At 38.0% G+C, this 4,913-nt stretch overlaps 1 long non-coding RNA gene across 1 annotated transcript; it reads right to left on the bottom strand.

Moving 5' to 3' along the window:
• Nucleotides 1-952: 952 nt before the first annotated feature.
• LOC134617600 (uncharacterized) lies at nt 953-2,153 on the bottom strand. Its single transcript, XR_010091550.1, has 4 exons — nt 2,034-2,153; nt 1,550-1,609; nt 1,363-1,453; nt 953-1,196 (listed from the first exon to the last, which is right to left on the bottom strand). It is a non-coding gene; the product is annotated as an uncharacterized LOC134617600 (long non-coding RNA).
• Nucleotides 2,154-4,913: the final 2,760 nt, after the last annotated feature.

The following is a 4,913-nucleotide window of genomic DNA, read 5'->3' as shown; positions in this document are numbered from 1 at the left end:
CTGCAATTTTGCATAATTTTAAGAAGTTTAAATTTCTTCAGTATTGAACAACAGAAATTAGGCTTTCTTGTCCGAGGTCATTTAAGTGAAAAAAGAAAAAGACCGCGCTGTAAACAACGGTAGACTGGTGGGTAGTAAGCGAATGAATAATGCAGAAAACAGATTTGAGACGGGAAACTGTTCTTGAAGTACAGAGAGAGAGAGAGAGCTGTGCATGAAGTGTGATTTTTATCGTGGTGGAAGCAAAACAGCAAAAGTCAGAGTGAATTCATGACGACATTGATCAAATGTGAAGCGTAGTTTGCTGCTTCTTTTGCTGCTGGCTCGGCGAATTTTGGTTGGAGAGACAAAACCTGCAGCTCAGAATCAGCACAAAAAGACGGAAACAGCGCGGACCCAACGCATCAGAATCGCTAAGCTCCAACAGCGTGTCCGTGTTCGGGCCGTGGGGTGAGAAAGCCGAGAAAGACAAAGCTGATTCTGATGCGTCGGGTCCGCTCTGTGTTTACGTCTTTGTGTGGAATCCGTTAATGAATTGATATCGCTTTATTCAAGCTACTCACCTCTCTCTTCCACCTGCACTTTCAACTGGACCACGGCCAATCAGAGAGGTCTCGCCCCTGACTATCTCTGATTGGTTTAGTCCGCGATAGGGCATAATGTGTGTCTGTTGTTGACCACATGGAGAGTTGCAGGGATTTCTTTTTTTTTTTGTTACCTGAAAATATTTTTTTTTAGTCGCACCACTGAAAAATTTGGTCGCACTCTAGAGCCCTGCTACTTATGTAAAAGTGATACACAGACAACGCAGCCCTAATCACAATCATAATTTGTTGGAAAACGTATTTAAGTTTCCTATTGATTTATCATAGAACTTGAAGTTAATGGCTGAATGCATGGTGATGAGACCTATCATTCAATCTACATTTTATAGCGTATGAAACTGCTCACCTGGACATGAACCTGAGCTCGGCCGATTAAGATTAGTGTCTCCTGTCCATCTTTCTTTAGCAAAACTTGAATAATACCACTGCTTACCTCTTATTGAATCTTTGGGTGCAGACTTAATTGAAGAGCCTCGTATAAACAGGCAGGGTGTGATGTTTAGGGAAACCAAAGAATACAGGCGCCATCATTTCTGCCAGAAGACTCATGGGGTGCAACGAAGCTTTCATTGTGGACTGGCTAGATACCTTCTGCATTCAGAAAGAAAACAAGAAGGGCATACACCATAAACAATAATAACTGACAAAAATAATGAGACAAGAAATTAAAGTAACAAAATAAGTGCAAATCAAGTTTCCCTGTGTTGCAGTGTAGCTGAATGTTTTTCAACAATTTGATTTACGGTAAAACACATACCAAATATTTCCAGCCAAGGTTTGTTTCAATCTTCAGCATGTTTTTCCTGCCATTGTCTTGAAACTGTTTCATCTGTCCCTCTCATTTGATGCTGTTTACAAAAACAAAACAGCAATATTGTAAAGGGAAAAAGGAAAATGAATTTAATGGAAAAAAAAGAAAAAAAGATTATCACCTGAAATCTCACCATTTCCTGAGAGTCACAGGTCCTTTGAGTATCCTTATGGTTTCTGCTCAAATTCAGTGTCTGAAAAGGGCAGGAACAAAACAAACTTTTTTAATCATAATAAAGACAAAATAAGATTTAGAGACAGACAAAGAAATGTGTAAAATATTTACATTTATATTTAAATATTTACACCGAAAGAAACAACGTGGCTCATTCCGATGCAGTTTACAATGAAGCACGTAGCCCCTTGATGACTGAACTACCTTACCACAGAAATTACAGGTTAACATAACTCCATGTACTTTGGTAATTCCTCCCTAGCAAATTAAGCACGCCAAACAATGCCAGCAATGCTTCCCTCGCGACAGTAATGCTAACTCAACTCACAAATGCTAACTAAATTCACAACCTCACTCATAAAAAACGAACTGCTAAAATTATCTATAAACGCTGGGCTGGTGGATTTTTATAACAGAGATAACTTGAAGTTGCATGTACTCACCTCACCTCGAACTAATTGTAAGCTGCCAGGATGTCTACAAATTCCGAAGATGCTGTGGTCCAAGCAGCAATAAATGGCGCTAATATACGAGTTCAAAACTGTGTCCGTTAGCCAACTTGAGTCTCCTGCATGAAAAAAAGAGCGGTTGGCACACAGCTCAGCAGCTCGCCGCGCTATTGGTCATTTTCAGGTGACGTCATCCCGCAATGTAATGTCGCTCTTTGTTTCTTTAGGAGGAGGTTCGAATTTGATCAGAAGTCACGTCTGCAGACCGCTGCAGCCACGTCTTGCCTTGCTTCCCCTTTTTTTGGTGAAATGGTTCGCTCATACTGCACAATGTTGCTACCAGATTTTTTTTTTCTGTACACAGTTTACCAGCAGTTTAGCTACCAATCAACAGCGATCACACAAACTCAAAATTTAAGGCGGACCCACTTAAGGTGGTCTGATAATATGGCGTGAAACACAACAACATCAAGTTGTTTTAAAATAATAATTAAAAAAGATTATTGAAATCAATTTTATTCACAACCATGAACTTTATTTTTAACATCTTCTTTTGCTGTTGATTTTTTTTAATCAGAAGGTTAACAATGATATACTGCAGGCCTAACTTTTAATCTGTATATCAGCAGGGGCGGATCTAGAAGGGTGGCATGGGGTGGCAACTGCCACCCTAAAATGATCCCTTGCCACCCCAAGTGCCACCCCAGTTTTGCACATGACAGTGTTGTTTATTAAAATAAGATAGCATTAACAGTTTGAGCGTAGTTACAGTCAACAGTGAATATAAATGCTAAAACTGAATATATTCAATAGTGTTCCCCCCCTCCACCATTTACAAATGGTTCAGCCCATAGCAGGACCGGCTTTTTTCTTGTTTTCAGTAGCGAGCGATGCTTATGATTGTGCCAGAGCACATTTTGAACAACACCATGGGAATTTCGGATTTTACACAGGTGGTTGGATGTTACAGTCTGGAAATGGAAGGAAGGTGAGTGTTATTAACCCTCTGTGGTCCACGGACACGCTGCACCTCCAAATCACATGACTGATGTAAGCTGACATAGCAACAAGCTGCAGCCACGCTGAGTCTCTATTTCAGCCCACATTGAAAGTTCGGACTTCAATGTTTTTAAATTTTAATTACAGGCCAGTAAATCCAGAGTTATGATAATATATATAAGCCATACTTTTTTCTAAACACTGTCGTCACGTTTTTGTTTGTGTGTGTTTTAAGCGTTTTCTAAGGACAGCGCGAAAACAGTAAAGAAAGGGGAAAGCCACCTCTTTCCTATCGGTCGAAAAATGTACCATGTCCACCAATTTAAAAAAAAGTCAACACGTAGGATTTGGTGGTTTACGAAGAGGGAAAAGTTTTGGGAGTGACGGTAACGGCAGCGACACAGAGCGAGCGAGTGAGAGAGAGAGAGAGAGAGAGAGTTTTTAGATGTGGGAGATTTGTGACGTTTTGTGTGGAGTGTTTACTTAGTGTGTTGTGTTGTCTTGTGTAGCTGTTCTGTTGTGTAGTCGTTTTGTTTTGTGTGTCAGTAAGGGCACTGGTGAATGTCACAAAGGCACATTTGTAAACACTGTCACTAAGTAGAAAACCAGCGGAGTGATACACCACCTGTTGTCAGGCCTGCAGGTTTGTGCTGTTCTCATCTGTCTTTTGGTGGACAAACTTTTTTTTTTACTGGCACACATCATTTGTGGGGCATCTTATTGCGACACCTGATTGTTCTCTCATTTTAGTTTTAGTAATATTTTTAAATGGTTGTAGAAAATGAAAAAACGGCAGGTGTATTGGCTGCATCTTTAGATAAATAGCTGTATATGTTTACAAAATGTACAATTTATATTTGCATTTCAAGTTATAAACATTTACCCAACATGTCTGTGGATTTTTTTTTACAGTAAAAAAAACTACTAGGATTTTAAGTTCTTTGTGTGATTTCAGATCAGTAATACTAATGCAGTATGTCAGTCAAAACAACTAAATTCAGTTGAGCTGAAAAGATACCAAACAAGGCAAGGGGAAAAAATAAAATGAAACAATCTGAGGGTGAAATACAAACGTAAACTCAAAAGGATTCAAAAATGGCCAGTTGTATTTCAGACCTCAGTGGGTTAATCCAACAAATCATGAAAAATTAGGTTTAAATTTTTGTTCATGACAGTGCAAATTTCTGACATTTTGTGTAATTTAAGCTGTAACAATGTGATTGTTTTCTAACAGTGTGAAACTTAAGTTAGACCTGTTTTTGGAAACCGCCCCATGTTGTGTAGCTTTCTGGATTTTATACTTATTGGGCTACATATTTATTTATCATACAGGCTATAGAGTACATAAAATCAAAACTCACATGTTTTATGTAACTAAAGTGTGTAATTATGTGGGCTACAGACAATAATTAAGTTATAGACTATATTTATATGAAAAATGTAACCACCTGCATATGTGTTTGGGGGAGAAAAAGGCTTTGATTTTGCCACCCCACTTGATTTCTTTGCCACCCTCATGCCACCCTAAGAAAATTTCTCTAGATCCGCCCCTGTATATCAGTATCTGAATTTTAAAATAAAAAAAAATACTATCAATTTTATTGTCTTTCACTGCTGATATTTGCTTTTTTTTTTTTAAATGGTATTTACTGGTTGTATTATTACAGTGGACCCTATTTTTTTAACATCTTGCTTCTGTGAAAATGAATGTTTTTGTTTGCTTAAAAATCTACAGCTTTATACTGTGAATTCCAATGTGCACAACCCCAAAAGATGTAGTTTTACTCAAATAATACCGTAAAATCTAAGTTTTTCAGACATTTTCAACATTACAATATTTAATTGTAAAATGTATGCATGTTTATTTGTTTTCAC

The sequence above is a fragment of the Pelmatolapia mariae genome, linkage group LG18, assembly GCF_036321145.2.
Source record: "Pelmatolapia mariae isolate MD_Pm_ZW linkage group LG18, Pm_UMD_F_2, whole genome shotgun sequence".
In the NCBI taxonomy this organism is placed as follows: Eukaryota; Metazoa; Chordata; class Actinopteri; order Cichliformes; family Cichlidae; genus Pelmatolapia; species Pelmatolapia mariae.
Note: the sequence above shows the minus strand (reverse complement) of the source record. Positions and strands in the feature narration are given on the sequence as shown.